The sequence below is a fragment of the Nelusetta ayraudi genome, unplaced genomic scaffold (assembly GCF_046127955.1).
Source record: "Nelusetta ayraudi isolate G7.1 ecotype Tasmania unplaced genomic scaffold, CSIRO-AGI_Nayr_v1 ptg000135l, whole genome shotgun sequence".
In the NCBI taxonomy this organism is placed as follows: Eukaryota; Metazoa; Chordata; class Actinopteri; order Tetraodontiformes; family Monacanthidae; genus Nelusetta; species Nelusetta ayraudi.
In genome coordinates this window covers 9,359,436-9,377,097 of record NW_027466185.1, presented here as the reverse complement: position 1 = coordinate 9,377,097, position 17,662 = coordinate 9,359,436, and the positions used below count along the sequence as shown (strand labels likewise).

Sequence of the window (17,662 nt, the reverse complement as noted above, 5' to 3'; positions counted from 1 at the left end):
TTTTTGTTGTTTGTTGTTTTTTTTAACTGCGCTTCCTCTCCTGTTTCTTTGTATTGGTAGTTTACTTATACATTTCCTTGTTTTCTTTTTGGGTTTAGTTAATTCTAATCCGTAATTGTCTGGGATTTTCCTTTTTAGGTGCTGTCAGGCTGGGACTCGAGGCAGGACTCAGACACAGAGGGTAGTGAGAGGCAAAGATTTTTATTGTACCCGACACGCGATACACCTCTAGACCAAGTGATCAAAATAACCAGGCTGTGAAACTCCAAGAGTACCTAATCTATGAAACAAAAAGGGCAAGATATAAGTTGCTCAGGGGATAAAGGGCCGAGGATGGGGAAAAACAAGGGATAAACTAAAAATCACTCCATAGGAGGAAAACGGGGCAAGCTACATATAACTAAAGGATAAACCTAGACTAAAACAGATCAAAACCAAAAGCGCTCACTGGGAGGAATACAAAAGGGCTAATAAAGTAGAAACGAAAAATCACTCTCTCAGAGGGGCTAAATAACAGAATCTCAGAAACAAATAACTAAACTTTGATTAAGAACAAAAAATTATCAAGAACAAAAAAATCACTCGTCTTTGAGAATGAACCGGCTTACTGTGCGTTTTTCTTGGGCTGTGGCAGGGAGCTAGACGTGACGACACAAGACACTCTGGCACAAGACAAGGGAGACACAGACGATTTAAACACATGAGGTGATGAGGTACAGGTGGAGACAATGGGTAATTGGTTCAGACGCACAGGTGGCACATGAGGAAGGGCAAGTGATCTGAAACGAGAGGAAGGTTAGTAACGATGTCAAAATAAAACAGGAAATGACGAGAAGACACCAAGACAAGACGCAACCTCACTACAGTGTGACAGGTGCACTTTCTTTAACCTATAATAAAGCCTTCTTGTCTTTTTGTGAACCACGTCTCAGCTCATTTGTAAACAAAACCTGTGTGCCTTCCACTTTTTGATTCCTCAAAAACAATTTGAGGTGGCGTTGTCGTTCCATATTCCCACTCCTTAAACAATAACCCTCCTTACATTCTGTAATTTCTTCAACATTACCCCCCAAAACCATTATCCTAGAGCCTGATGTGACCATTGACTAAGTTCTATGTTTTTTTTGGAAAAAGACAGACTGTCCGTCTGTCAGCCATAGTGACCAGTTGGCTCCTCTGACGGTGCGCTAAACTAACAAGCTGCCACCATTTTGAGCCCAGCACACAGAGCGGGAGAGAGGAGCTCAGTCTGGATAAGAACGATGGCAAATTATCCCCCCTAGTCCAACCGCAGCCAGGGGTCCGTCTGATGCCTTGCATAAAAACGCTCATAAATGTTTGATTTTGTTTACCGGGAGACACAGTGTGATAAACAAGTCTCATCAAACAGGAAGCCCTGCCGCTGCGGAGAGCTGGAGCATAGGCTTGGAGTGGCGAAAAAGAAGAATGAGGAGCAGGAGGGAAGCACAGTGGAGGAAGTGGCGGCATAGTCTTTGCTAAGCTCTATGACTTTTTAATTCATTTTTTCACTTAACATACAGAAGAACAGTAATAGAATGCCAAAATACACAAATAAGAATTTATCTTGTAGCATTTTCTTTTTCATTTCTATATTTTCCATAACTTATTTTCCAATTGAATGTTAATAAAATACCTTTAATTCTGTAAGTTGAAAAGCTGTGACTGTGGGGCAAAAAAAACAACCTGCCTGACATTGATAATAAGAGTTTGTGACTAGTCTTGAAAATATTTGGACCGCCTAGTATTTGAATCAAGGGCCTCCTACTGTGAAACTCAGGAGTTTTTGCAAGGCAAAAAGTGAGAGGGACATCAATTATACATAAGAGATTAAATATTTCTCTCCATCTGAGACATTTTTCCCCCATTCTACATCTGACAGTTAAGAGGAAAATCTGACTTGATGTGATTTACTGCAACCAAACTCTGTAAAAACAAAAACACAAGACACATACAACTTACAATGACAAACTTTTAATGACTTGAAATATATGTATACGTATATAGATTTTTTTATTTTTACAGGTGAAAGATACATCTTGCAGATGCGCTGGGACACATCATCAGTGATGTTGTATCCCGGGATCATCGGGGGTTTCGGGTCTTTCAACATCAGACCCCCTCAGCCCAGGCGACCCGGCCGGGATGATCAATCCCCGGCCTGCGTCCCAGCAGCACTTGCCCACGTTTCTGCCCTCTTTATCCAAAGCCATCTTGTGGCTTTCTCTGCGGCTTCAGTTGTGGATCTGGTTGCCTTCCGCTTCGCCTCCCCGACGAGTCCTAGCCGTGTGAACACTCTGCAGAGTGAACGCCCTGCGAAACCCCGGCAGCCCACCTCCAGAGGCTCACAGATTGTTTTCCAGCCTTTCCTCCTGCGCTCTTCCACCAGCTCCTGGTACTTGGCACGCTTCCTCTCATTGGCCTCATCCATGCGTTCTTCCCATGGCACAGTGAGCTCCAGAATGATCAGCTGCTTGGTGATATCGGAGACAATGATCATATCTGGGCGAAGCCTGGTTGATGTTATCCTGGGAGGGAACTTCAGCTGGTCCACTTCCAGTTGCCAGTCGTTAGCGGAGGTGAGGAGGCCAGACTTTGTCTGTGGTGGTCTGTTGGGCTTCTCTCCAGCTCTGTGGAATGTTATGGCTTGTGGTCTGTGTTGGCCTTTGCTGGTTTTGATGGCGGAGGCGATGCTGTCAGCAACTGCCCGAAGCACCTGGTCGTGGCGCCAGCGATAGCGCCCGTCTCCAAGGGCTTTTGGGCAGCTGCTGAGTAGGTGTTCCAGGGAGCCCCGTCCTGAACAGCGGGGACAAGATGGTGTCTCCATTTTGCCCCAGACGTGGAGGTTTGCTGGGCTTGGAAGGACATCATAAACAGCCTGGACTAAAAACCTGGTGCGATGGAAGTCTGCTTTCCAGATGTTGGACCAGGTGATTTTCCGTTGCAGAACATTCTCCCATTTAGTCCATGCTCCTTGTTGCCCCATTCCCACCATCCAGCTGGCTCGTCCTTCCTCCACGCCTGCCCGCACTTCCTCCTGGATCAGATGTTGGCGCTCCTTGCCTTGGGCCTTATCAACCCTGGTCGACGGGAAGTAGCCAATGCCTGCACGCCCTGTCGCAATGGACCCCACCAGTTCTTTCTGCCTCAGTCGAGACTCAGCCACGACCAGGGCTTTGCCTGCACTCCATTTCCTGCCTGTTCACACCTGGATACCAGCTGATGCCACCTTTGGATTTCTGGATTCTCTGTACTGCAATGCTTCCCGTGTTCTGGACACCATGAACTCTTCAGTGAGGCCACTGATTGGGAGCTGCAGGATGTTGCTGGTGCCATACAGAGCAGAGCTGCTTAGGCTGCGTGGTAGACCGAGCCATCTTCGCAGGTAGCTGCTGATCTTTCTCTCCATGCCCTCGACTGTTGATATAGGTACTGTGTACACTAGCAGGGGCCACAGGATCCGGGGCAGGATAGAATGCTGGTAAGTCCAGGCCTTGAACCTCCCTGGCAGACCACTTTTATCAACCCGGCTAAGCCAGTCCTCAAGTTCATTGCTGGTTCTCTGGATGGAGGCAGAGTCTTTGAGGCTACAGTCAAAGTACTTCCCGAGGCTCTTAACTGGCTTCTCTGTGATGGAAGGGATGGTGGCTCCGGCCAGTGAGAAGCGGAACCTGTCCACTACTCTCCCTCTCTTCAGCACTAGAGACCTTGATTTTGCTGGCTTAAAACTCATCCTTGCCCAGGCGGTGAGTTTCTCTAGGCCTTGGAGAATCCACCTGCTGCCTGGTACGGATGTAGTGGTGACAGTCAGGTCATCCATGAAGGCTCTTATTGGGGGCTGGCATACTCCTGATGTTGTCAAGGGGCCCCTACATTCTACCTCAGCTGACTTGACGATCATGTTCATGGCGAGGGCGAAAAGGATGACTGAGATAGTGCAGCCAGTTATAATGCCTTTCTCAAGCCGATGCCAATCTGATGTACCTGATCCAGTGGTGACTCTCAGTCTGAATTCCAAATTAATTAAGATGAAATCTACAGTTGTGTCTGCATCAACTTGGTATTCTTGGCAATATAAATGGTTGATGTCCAGAGTGGGCGAATATCTTCATCGTTTCAGAAAGTTATCTATTCATATTAAAGGAGGCAGTCAGTCAGCCAAGGATCTTTTCCTGCTATATAGCCATGAAAACACCGGCGTGCACTTAAGACTACAACAAGATATGATGAAGGTGCATTATGGTATTTAAGTTAATTTAATTAACCTAAATAACAACGTAGAATATATTATCTACAAGTCATATCTGTTATATTTATCAACCAAGCAAGATTTCAGTGTTGTTTTTTTGTTTTGTAGTCATACTGTCTGGTTGGAGGATGTGTTTTTGCTTTTCTAATGTCCCTCTCGGTGGTGGGTGAGTTTTTTGTTCCTTTATGGTCTCTGTTTTAGCTCTCATTAAAAGAAAGTCACGTTATGGAGGAAACAAGTGGACTACCAAGAAGTCCTTGACCAAGGTGCTCGTGCCCCAGGTTATACAAAAATGAACCAGTTGTGTTTTCGCGCACCGGTTCGGTAGAGTTGAGTGGGCAGAAGCAGCACATTTTGTGCTTTTCTCATTCCTGTGGAGTTCATTGACAGACTAGAGACATTATTGCATTATTTGTTAGAAAACTTTGATAACAAGATTGCTGCTCAAGATTGGACCTTTAATACACTCCAAAGTCCTTTGTCAATTTTGGGCATCAGGAAAATTGATTTCCATTTGCTTTTACTTAAGGCTAATACTTTTTGAGGATATAACTATTGACCTTGATGTATCATCTTAAAAAAAAAAAAGCTTTCATTTTGGTCAGACCTCCGTTCTAAGTGTTTCAGCAACCCTCTGGAGCTACTACATCAGCACCAACAAACCCATCCAAGAAAAAAGCTTGTCCTTGTCTGCAGTACACTAGAGAATATATAATTAGATGATTTATATTATATTGTATTTAGATCATACTATTCATGCAATTGTTAATTTATTTCAATTTCATTATGCTTGTGCAATGACAATAAAGGTGTATTTTTTTTCTGCTTTCTGCTTTTTTATTGACTCCTTCACAACAAATAGATGCCAAGACTTGACTAAGCTGTGCAGCCCACGGCTATGAGACAGGTCAGGTGGCTGCGGTAGAGATACCGTGTGATCTGAATCTTATCGCTGAGTCTCTTCTCATTGTGTCAGTTTCTGCCCACTCGTGTATTTCTCTGTGACCCTAAATAAGGAGAAATCATCCATGATGCAGCAGCTGCCTACATTCACTTTCATCTCCCTTCGAGTCATTTGCCTTCCTGAAAAACTGAACTTTAAAACGGCGCAGTCTACACTTGTAGGAATAATGCAAAGTAGAAAGTTATCAAATTTTCACGACGGGCTTTGCAGAGATTTGTAGCTGCCCCAGTATGCGTCAGTTTAACCAGCTGCCTTTGGTGAGGCGGAGACCAGTCCAGAAAATATATTTATTTTTTATCTCTTTCTCACAAAGTTTTTGCAAAGAGTTTTAAACTGTGGGTAATAAAAAATGAAAAACCAATATGCTCAGGCAGGGCCAAGTGAGGGCATTCGCAGTGGGCAGCAGATATGAAATAATTCACTTGACATGACAATGCTCCAACTAGCGCCTAAAACTGTGAACAAGCTACATGGAGGTCATGGTTTTCAATAATCGGAACACATTTCAAGCTAAAACAAAATCAAAAAGACAAAAACAAACTTGAGCAGTCAAGTTTTATTAAAGCTTTTTTTTTTTCCATGTTCTTTTTTCATTTCACGGGGTGAGACAGATTGTCCGGACAATCAGCAGTGGCACCGGATGAGCACCGAGAGATTCAGATTGTCAAGCCTCCCCTCGTATCTCACGGAAGTCCGAGTGAAAGCGATGACCATGCAGTATGGAGGTAGTGCAGTCCAACGGATAACTTTTCAAATGGACAAGCTGGGCCCGGAGGCACGCTGGCTCTGTCTCGGCTGAGTATGTCAAACTCCAACCCCACTGGAACCCAGATTTGGATGTGAAGCGAAGTGCACTCAGACAACACACACACACGGGTCGAGCCACAGCCCAGTGCTGCTGCAGAGGACCCAGGCTTGGCTGCTTTGAATGTAGCATCGCATATGCTTTTTTTTTTTTTTTCCATTCCAGCCTCCAGTGGAACATCCCAATAGAATTAACGATCCATAAAACCTCCATAAATTCCTCTAGAAAACAGCAACGCCATTAGCCCTCTGTTTGCAGCTTCCCCCAAGAACACCTGGTTTTAACTACCCGCTTTAACTTGTTGCTTTTTTGGACATTCCACTTGTTTAGAATGTTTGGACAAAAAAAGATGCAATTGGAAGTTTGCCGTTAACCTGGGAGAGGTAACACTACCATTTGTGACATCACTGCCTTTTAATAATAAAAAGAAAATGACAGACCCTATCTCAGTTTGCAACCAAGCAAGTGACTGATCAAGTGAATTGTACTTAATATTGGTACTTAAGATCAGGCAGTGGCTGTTTTTACATGGTCCTAAATATTCTGATAGAATTGCTTTATATAAACCCCTCAGCTGACCATATCTGATATTAATTCACACTTTCAGCATCAAAGGATGGATCGTGCCAAGTGTTCGACAGCCGGCAAGAGGCTGAACTGCTGGATTATTGCACACTGGTCAAACAGCGATGATCAGCTGCTGTGCTATCCTTTGTTGGTCCCGTGCCAGTAGACCAGCTGTTTGTCGCACTCTGCAAATTAATTTTTAAAGTACCAGATCACAGTATTAATTACTTTTGCGTAATTACTGGCGGATGGTTTATGTGCATAGATTTTGTTAACTTCAGGTTGGTCAAAATTAGCTACTGAGTGGATTTTAAAGAGTTATTTGTGTCAGTTAGCTTGTAATTTGACAATGGTGAAGTCCTAAATAGATTGGTCTCCTTTTGGTTTGAATTGTGCTTTAAATTCTGTATGAAATTAGTTTTTTCTATTGTTTTGCTTTACTGTAATTCCTCTGTGCAGATACCTAGTTCAGTGACTTTGTTTTAAAAGGCCACAATGTAAAACAGCCGAACCAGTTTATTATTATTTTTTTTAATCAGATTCCCAGGCACCATCACTCAGGCTTCCTGCAGTCTCGTCTCGAACACATTTCTTTTTTCTCTTGTGGTAAGTAGTCACATCCAAAAAACAACACAAAAAACAAAACAGGCATGACAAGTGTGTTTGTGTGTGTAGAAATGTGATGAGCAAGCGGCAGAGGAAAGCTACACCCAGTTTGCATGCTTCTTTTCTGTCAGCTGGGCTGGCTGTCTCTCTCCCCTGTGTCCAGCACTTCCCAAACGCTTCAGGAAACAGCCGAAGCTGAAAGAGGCGGACGTCCTGTGACACAACACAACTGGGCAAGAGGGTCTGACGGCCTTCAGTGCCAAAGACCCAGCTGCACATCAGATGGTTAGTGCTACGACGAGTCGAGAGGGGTGTTAGCAGATTTCCTTGTGCCAGGTTTTATTTTTTCTAAACTTTTTTTGCTTTGAACAGAACGAGATAAGAGCGCATACTATCTGTCACAGTCACTGAGAGGGAAAGTTAAAAGGTTGCATAGAGACTTGTTGGTACGACTTGCGTGTCTGCGGGAGGCAAAGCATGTGATGAGTTGAGACTCTGAGCCGTCTCTGAGCCTGACAGGAAAACGGAAAATGCAAGACAAAGGCGGCAGAGGCAGATCACAATCAGCCCGGCCTGCGATGATGTGCTGCCTCCCGTTGGGCTTTCATTTCATGGTTAAAAGTGGAGTCAATAGCTGATGCCACATGGTGCAGGAGTCTCTCTCTACATCATCCTCAGACAAGTGTGCATGTGGCAGAGTGTGCATGTGGCATCAAACAACAAGCAAATGAAACTATGAGTGAAGTAGATTTTAAAAAGTGATTAACATTTGCAGATGACACTGTGATCTAGTGGACGGAAATCAAAGGAGGTGGAGGTATGGAGGCCCTGCAAAGGAGAGGAATGAAGGTTAGATGCAATGGCAAGGTGGAGGATTTCAGGTACTTGTGGTCAACGGTCCTGGGTAACGGAGGGCCAGGGTCTCTTTAAAAGAGTTAAAGAGACCTGTGCAAGGATGGTTGGAGAATAGTGTGTGGTGCCATATGAGAAAATCAGCAGGAATGAAAAAAAAATATTGAAAACAGACTGACATTGTCTGATTTCGAGGCAGTGGCACTGAGGATAAGACAAGAAGCAGAGCCTGGGGCAGCAGAGGTTAAAATGTTGAGCTTCTTTTTGACCAGGATTGACGGGATCAGGAATGAGGACATCATAGGGATGGAGTCTGTTAGATGTTTTGGAGAAACTGAAACTGGCAGGCAGGAGGTCTGGAGGAAGAACTAAGAGGAGATGTATGGATGTAGTGAAAGAGGACAATTAGGTAGCTGGTGTGATAGCAGAGGATGGAGGTTGATGATTCTGTCCACCACTGAAGGAAATAGGAATAGGAAAAATAATTTTCAAAAAGAACAAAATACAATGGTGTTGTGGTGCGCTTGGGACAATTATTTATTAAAACACCAGTGAAAGATTTCAAAAATCCATGACATCTTAAAGGTGGACAAAAGGAGTAACTAGGAAGTAACTGAGCAGAGTGTTGCCTCCTACTTTCACAGTGTCCACTTTGTCAGCATGGAGGCTGTCATCTGCTGCTGATTTATTTCCTACGGTAGAAAGAAACTTATTTCAAGATTTCAAACAATAAGAAATCTTGACTAAAGTTTATGCTGAAAGTTGAACATAAAAATAAAAAAAAACTTCATCACTATACTTCAGGAACAGAATTTTCAAATGCTCTGAACTTTGTAGTTTTTTGTCTTTGTTTAAGTATTTCAAGCACAAAAAGAGACTGACTTCAAACTGGTCTGACGTATTTTTCTTTTTCTTTGAAGAAGAACCTTCAGTCAGTGTGTAAAGGCTACAGAAACTGGAAAATGATAATTTTCGAATTGTTGTTTTATCTCTGTTGATTTAAAGACTAATTCCTGAAATAGTTATCTGTTAAAAAAATGCTTTTGAAAATGAAATGGTTCATATATTCTGAAAAGACTTGATGAAGGTTCTGTTCTGTGATTTTGTTCAAATGACTGTCAGCTGTTTATTGCAGCTTATCAATAACTGTTACAGATATTGATTGTTTTGGTCCATCCTTTGCTATTATCATAGCTGTTTCAATAAATTATCTTTAATCACTAAATTATGTAAGTTCTTACCCTTTAAACATCTTGCGAATGCTTTCTGAATAACTTTCAACTTTTTTAACTTCTGCTTTTTAATGCAAACAGACCAGTTGGATGAGTCACAACAGCTCTTGCCTTTGTGATCTTCAAAATCCTGAACTTTTAAAATATTTTTGAAAGTGTGATCATTTGGTTGTTGTTTTTCTCCTCTGTGTTGCCCTTCATGTTCCAGAAAGGTTGAGCATGAAATGGACTGACGGGTGGTTTATTAATGAGGCTCTGCATGTTACCTTGTTTATAGTTGAATGCATTTTTTTTTCTTCTTTTTTTTCACTGCCACATATCGTGTCAAGAGTGTGGGCTTGTTTGCTGCTTGCGTTTATTCAGTTTTGCTCTTTGTTGGTGGACAAATACAAGCAAGACAGAGCATCAGTTCAAACCAATGCTGTGTGTAACTTACTGATGTGCATTGTTAGCCGCAGTCAAACATGACTCGCTGATGGGGGTTTCAGGCAACTACGTGGTCAAATTACAGGGTGGGAAGCTGGGAGTCGGTTTGGTAAGTTTTTCCTCAACATTTGTAAAACTTGCATTAATGCATTCAGTCTATTTCCCTCATACTTCCCTTACATCTAACAGAGGACAAGGAAATACTAAGTAAGCGCAGAAAACTCCCTGCTGTGACTCCTCTAATCACTCAGGCCCTACTTTGCTTCCCACCTACAGTATTTCTGCTTTATAAATAAATCACCTAAAAGATGTATCCCAGTACTTTGATACAAGAAAGACAGAGTTTTATAAGAGCTTTAAGATAATTGTCAAATGAGTAGAAATAGTTTAGTGCGTTCAGGTGTTGATGCTGTGCCCTGCTGGTATCAGGTGTCTTTATAAAAGCAGGACCGTTTGGTAGCGATGGAAAAAATAGGAAAACAAGAAAGTGAAAAACTTGTAATTTCACTGGACAAATCAAATTACATGTTGTAGAACATTCGGAATCAATTACAATGTCATTCATTCATCCTTTCATTCATCCATCTTCCATACCCGCTTATTCCTGAGCTCAGGGTCACAGGGGTCTACTGGAGCCTATCCCAGCAGTCTTAGGCAAAGGCAGGGTGGCACCCTGGACAAGTTGCCAGTTCATTGCAGGGCCACATAGAAACAGACAACCATTCACACTCACATGCACACGTACGGACAATTTAGAGTGTTCAATTGGCCTCACATGCATGTTTTTGGACTGTGGGAGGAAACTGGAGAACCCGGAGAGAACCCACGCAGACACAGAGAGAACATGCAAACTCCACACAGAAAGGTCCCAGGTCCGGACCCCGGAATCAAACCCACAACCTTCTTGCTGTGAGGCGGCAGCGCTAACCACTGCGCCACAATGTCATGCCTGCAATATGCATAAGCAAGACAGGGGGCTGAAAATTCAGTGAAGAATGCAGTGCATGGACTGAGGCAGCAGAAAAACGCCAAAGGCAATGTGAAAAAAAAAAAATATGGCAAATAATTGGAGAGAAATTGAATCAGTGATGGATGTGAAGACTGGAGCTTGGATTAAAGTTGAAGCTAGACAGCGTAAATTGTTTGCCAGATGCCCAGCTCTGGATGTAAAGGGACAGAATGTGGGTTGTTTTTCATGGGTACCCTGGCATCTGAAGCTCCCAGAGATTCCAGCTCCCTCCTAAAAGGAGGACAGCTGTCCAGTATGAGTGGGGGAGCGGATGATGAATAAGGCATGGGGAATTAATAATTGACAATGGACAAAACACAACAGCTGCACACACACACTCACATCTGGGTTTGGTAGTTTAAAGGAGCCTCAGCTTAAAAGGTCAACAGAGAGTTGAGGTGTTCTCCTCATCAGTTACTTTTGTCCAAATTAAATATTGAGTTTTCTCGGTGGCAGAAGGAGAAGCTCAATGTTTAGCAGGGTACGTTGGGAAAAGGAATTGGCTGCTCAAGAGGAGGTGGCGTTAATGTTGGGAAGGCGTCTGTCTCCGTGATGACAAATGAACATTTGAACATTTGAAAATGCCAATGAGCTGCTACGGCAGGCTGAAAATAAAATCAGCGCCCGGAAAAAAGGTCAAACGTTTTTGAAACGTTGCCCTCCTGTGTTTGACAAACGCTACTCCCGAGGCCCCTCAGGTTTATCCATCAAAGACGTCATAAATCAAGAGCACGTTGGGGACCAAGATGTGATTTAGCTGGTCACAGTTTACCCAGGCTGTGCACCTCATAAGTTGCCTTGAAGAGCTTGAAATCCAGCGGGAGAGAAGCTCCTGTCTCTCATCCGGCAGGAGGCGTGTGACTGATTGTGCGGACTTGATCAACTACTTTGCATGACGTACAATCGGATAAAATGGCCATCACTTGGGCTCTATCGAGCCATAAATCACAGCTGAGTTATGGCGGAATATGTATCCTCTTTGGCCATAAATCACGGTTATCCCTCATCTAAGAGTCAATTATCTAATGTGCAACAAATGGCTTGGCAGTAACCTTGAAGACTGGGCCGGCCTGCAGGGGGGGCCGGCCTGGTCTGACTTGTGATCACCGTGATGCTGCGTTGGTTGTTCATTGTTCAATTCCTATGCAGCAACACACCAGATGCAACATTTTAAACTAAATACCTTGTCCCACACATTCATCTAAGCTTAAAGAGGGGAGGTTTAATTTGAAAGGCTGTTTGAATGATTTTATATGATGCGGCCCAATCACATCCTGTTATTGTTGTTTTCTTTTTGTTTTTTGGAGCTGATTCTGATAGCGGTATTGATAGAGATGCTGCTACTGCAATGTTGGTAAATCAGCAAACCTATTTGTTACAGTTTTGGTTTTTCCTGTTGGTGCTTGAGGCGTCACCAGCTTCATGTGCTGATAAAACGACCCCCGACTGTAACGATAGCGACGGCTCAAAAATGAAAACTATTTTTTTTTGTTCTTCCTTCACCTCTGCTGCTTTTCAAGGGCAACTGAAAGGAGTGACTTTATGTTTTGCACTAAACTAAAAGCAATTCAATCCAGAGTTGGTCTCTGCATTTGGGCTGGACTGAATGAAAACAATTTCTATTGGACGGTAAAAACGGATAAGTGAAACTTTAGAGTGGGAACTTAAGCCATACAGCTGAAGTTCAAGCTTAAAGTGTTAAAGTTTTGACTTTTAAACTACCATCGTGATCTAGCTGTTTCTTTTTTTTATGCATTTTGATGATAAAAAAAATATATATACTTTTTCACCCATAATCTCTTGCAATGATGGCACAGCATATTCTTTCTCTATCTCTCTCTCCCTCATCTTAAGAACAACTTGTGCTGCATAAATTCCAGCGTTGATCCAAACTGCCCCTTGGACATTTCTTCTGCAGGTTATTACTTCAAAAACAAACACATTTGATTTGTCTGTAATTCCACCTCATCTCTTGCTTGAGCGGTGCAGAAACCAACATCAACAAGAAAGCGATATCACAGTGTATGTTCTCCTCCTCGGTCTTGGTGATCCTGATAATTGCAAACATATGAGGGGAGTCCCAGGAAAACAGATCTGTCGGATGTCTTTGTTTTTCTACACCACATTTGTTTCCTTTCAACATCACAGCGTATGCACGTTACGAATGTGTTTGACAGTCTCTGCAATAATTGGGTGCTTTAGACTGAGGGACTTCACATGGGCAGAGACCCAACATTCTCCCGCCTTTGATGGAGAAAAAAAGGAGATCAAGTCAACCAAGATAAAGTAGCAGGAGTTGTTGCCCCCACACAACAATTACTGTACTCAAGCCATAAATATTTAGTTCCCTGGTGGCTTCAGTGGAAGCGAAAGCTTTTCTAATCTCTCTTTATTTATGTCAGTTTATTTGATATTACACTTGAAAAGAGCCGGATTTGCACTCGTGCACTGGGTGAGCTATTTCTATGAGTTGCAGTACCATCCGACAAAAAATGACTAAAAGAAAACTGAGATTAAAAGCTTGAGGACACCAAAGTACCAGAAAGTTGTCATGACTTGAGCCAAAAAACCTTTTTCTTTTTCTTTTTTTTTTTTTTAGTTTACACTTTCTTCCAAGTTAAAGATCCAAACTTTGCAGCACAACTTTGAGCTTGTTACTCTAACATGCTGGATGCATTTTTAGAACGATTAATGGGAAAAATGGTCACATGACTGCTCCAAAAACAATGCGCCAAACACAAAATAAAATCGAAATATGAGGACATGAAAGGACAAAAAAAAAAAAAAAAAAATTATATAATATGTATACATTCACTGTCTAGTGCCTGAAGAGGATTTGTTTTAACTTCTTTAATTTTCCATTGGCTCTCGCCAAGAATCCCATAATGAAGAAAATAAAAAGAGATTTGCAAAGGAAAGCCAGTTTACTCACTAAGCTAATTAAAGCAGCCTCCAAGAGAATAAGAACAGAGAAAAGACATAATGTTACAGAATAAACATTAGATGGAAAATGAAATTGCTGCCGGAGTGAGAAATTACCAGCGACAACAACAAACCTGGCAGGTTTTGCACCAGTGTGATTAAATGCGGTGAGACGGTTGGTTGGTTTTGCATGCCAGTTGCAGTGACCTTTGTCTCCTTCACGTTCTCCCACTAATCTGCAAGAACAGGTTAGTGCGTCTGTTTGTTAATTAGAATTGCCAATAGGTTTCTCTTTGTAGTTACATAATGCTGCTCAACTCCATTAATAATGTGGTGCCGCATGGTAAGGTTTTGACTGTGGATTCCAGAGGCAGATTGGAGGGAAGAGGATAAAGTTGCTGTGTTTTTGTTTGTTTGTTTGTTTTGTTTTCTTCTCAACACCATCGTTTTGAGGCTCAAAACATCTACAAAACACAGACATGTGAAGAATTTAATTAAAGCAATGTTTGACTACTTTTTTTCCAGTGTTGTGACATGAACATGGATATCGTGACTTGAAAACAACAAGAATGTCCTCTCTTGAGCCCATTTACTCTGCATGTGAAATTCAAAATTTTAACCACTTTGAAAAAATATGAAATCATTTCACGGGTCAGGGAAGGGCGTCAGCGCGAAAGCCTCATTTGATGTCTGCTGAAAGTGTCGACTTGAAAACATCAGATCTGTTGCTCGCTGTCGGCAAGATGCTTATCTGCCGACAGCGACCTTTTCTTTTTCCTCTTCATTAATTTTGCTTTTACTCGGGAAAGGGGAGCTTTGTTACGCTTCTAACCGTTCATTGGTGAGCCGCACTGATTGTTCTTTTTTTATTTCTTCAACAGCTGCGGTTTAAAGGGCCGATGGGAAATAACCTGAGCGGAGAGAAGTGTTGACTGTTTGGGGAGGATCTGGTGCATTGTGGATAAAGAGAAGCGTTTTTGGACAGAAGCCTGCGAACTGAAAAAAATTACCTTACCGACTGTTGCACAATCTCGCCCTCGCATGGTTGGTTGGAAGAGCTTTAACGGGAACGTAGAACTTCATCCAATTTTCCAATTTTAGTTAGTTTTATTTTTTCATTGCAATATTACATGAAAATCAGTCTTTTTTGGGGGGAAAAAGGCAAGGGTTTTATGATGTGGACGGTTATGTTTGTTGTTGTTATCTTCCTGCCACCAACAACCAGTTGGGAATCCCACATGTACAATGGAAGGCTTTTTGGCAGTAATGTCAAGGGTACAGGGGTTTGTATTTTCCTCTTGTGAATTATACATGCCCAGTCTCAACTAATAGACGTTACAATGGAGCAGCGGATTTGTTTACCACCTCTTTCAGCTTCCCAACAGTTCCCTATTCATTTTTAAACAACTGGCATTTCTCATTGTGTTTTTTTTTATGTTGAATAAACCTTGAAACACTGTTTTCTCTACTTGGTTTAAAAAAAAAATATTTCCACTACAGGGAGAATATAAATACATGAAGAGGAAAAACAATTGTGAAGCCTTCAGTGAAAATAATGAAGCTTGAGTTAGCGACTAGAATTATATCAAGAACATAGTATCGGCAAAGACAGTGTCACAGGTTTATTGCTGGTAGAGGATTCAAAAATCACAGTATTCGAGTTCCTAAGATGCCACTTCAGTGTGTACAAAAAAAGCATGATTAAAAAAACACTTGGTTTTGCCAAAAATGTGGATGTCAAAATCATCTTTTGAATAAATTTCACAGTGACATGGTGGCTACAAGAAGGCGAGTTGCAGTGTAAAAACATCAAACCTAAAGCTGCCAAGACCAAAGCTCCCATGATTCACTTACTTGAAGGGCTAGAGGCTGATAAAAAAAAAAACCCAAAAAAAACAGTCCAGCAGAGTGCAATGGAACTAAACTGAGTCATGTTCCTGCAGCCAGCGGCAAACTGCCAATTAATAACAGTGACGCCTCCAGATGGTCAGCACAGCGCTGATTGAGAGGGAATACACGGGTGTGGGGAACTAATACACCGGCCGATTTTGTGGAAAAACAAAAGTGGGCATGTGGTGGACTGCTGTGTGAGTTACAGATGAAGGCTGGCCAGCTTGAGGACACTTGGTGGAGAAGGTGGGGGGCGGGGGGGGGGGAGACGGAGCTGGAGCTTTAGCTCGCTGTGGAGCCGAGTGACCTGGGGAGGATTTACAAGAGCCGCCCAGATGGCGGGATGAAATCTTCACCTTCATCCAGCTCCAACTCCATCACTTTCACTCGTCCAGGCACCGGCGACGCCCCTGTGTTTTGTATCATATCCACGTATGCTATCTCTGGCAATGTGAGAGTGATGAATTTAAGGATGGAGCAAACTTGCAAAGTAGGAAGTGGCTTTTTGAAGGCGGCAACGATGACGGCACCAAGTCAGAATTGGGAAAGGAAAAACTCACACGGCTGTCAGTATAAGATTTTCAGTTTGAATGGAAGCAAATATTCATTTGAATAAGACATCAGTGTTTCAAACAAGAACCCCCATGTTTGTTCCTTCATTATTAAATACCACACCAGCTGTGCAGATTATTTGCACATAAAACAAAAAAGATTTTTTTTTAAATTAACATTGTAATTCTTCTAAGAGAAGTCAGTCTTTCCAACTCACACTGATGACAGATACATCAAGTATATGCAATGTCCCATCCAGCACCAAATGCAGTTATATAAAGGGGGTTTGTGAATATGGATAAACAGCTGCCCTTTGTAACTTTCTTTTATTTGTTGCTAATGTGCCACCTGATTATTTATTTATTTATTGTTATTATTTATTTCTATTCATATTTTTTCTGTCATGTAACTCTGCCATTTAATTGTGCCACTCCACACAATTTAGTGACAGTAACTTAAGTGCCTCTGCCTCAGCTGGACATGTACTGCTATCTCTACCGTGCTTTTGTTTTCCTTTTGCTTAAATTAATTGCCCCATGGGGACAAAAAAAGTTGTTTGAATTGAATTGAATTGGGGCTTAAACTTTTTTCAAAAGTCTACCAACAAACCTTGGAAAAACAGCTGTGACTCTAAAGTCTGAACCCATCAATGTAAATGCTCTGTCCCTACCTTTTAAGGAAAGGTTAAACACTAAATTGTCTACTTAAATCAAGTTTGAAGAGTTTTACACTAAACATGTCACATTTTTTAAATACTTTTTGTGGTTGACAGGCAGGGATTGGGGAACTCTATTTGATCCAGTCAACCCACTCAAATGAGTTTTGAAGGTGGCAAAGTTTCCCTCATACCCCTAAAAATTGAATCCATGACAGGAAATTGTTTAGCGATGACGTAAAAATACAGCATATTTTTGGTGACTTAGAAATCTGCTTTGTCATACACTTGCAGGCACTTCACAAGTCTGCCTCCTTACATTGAGTCAATTGCAACCTGCGCCTTGCTTGCCTGGCGGTCAACCCCTAGTTTCTCTTTGGCTGCAATCCACATTTAAAGTTGGCAACAAATGCGCGTGCTGGGAATTCCCCAGCTTTTGCGCTCAGTAGTTGTCAAGTATTGTGATTTGTGACTGTTGAGGTTTGTGCAGAAGGCCTGGTCGTAGTTTTTATTCACGCTCCGAATACATTTTTTACTGTATGACAGGCTTTGAAGTGCTTTACTTGGTGTTTATCTAATCTTTACCACCTAGTGTTCCAATAATGGCTTGCATTCTTCGCACCCCACAATTAAGGCACTGAACTGCACATGTAATTGCATGTCAATTAAGTTCCTAGGTATTTATTATACTCCTCTACTGAAAAAACATGCACATTGAATGAGGGTTTAATTATGGACAGGTGCAATCTCTCTCGCCCCGTGCATGGATGCTTAAAGGCTTAAAGACAAGACATGATTGAACTAAACATGATACCTCATAAATCAGCAGTTGTATCAGTGATAGAAACACATCAAAGCTGCTACTGGGAAGTGTTAATGTGCTACCAGATGGTTCTAGTCAAACTCAGTGGCCTG

General features: G+C 42.2%; 1 pseudogene; it reads right to left on the bottom strand.

The window, feature by feature from the left end:
• Positions 1 to 2,167: 2,167 nt before the first annotated feature.
• LOC142905103 (uncharacterized) lies at positions 2,168 to 15,966 on the bottom strand (annotated as a pseudogene).
• Between the last annotated feature and the right edge of the window lie 1,696 nt (positions 15,967 to 17,662).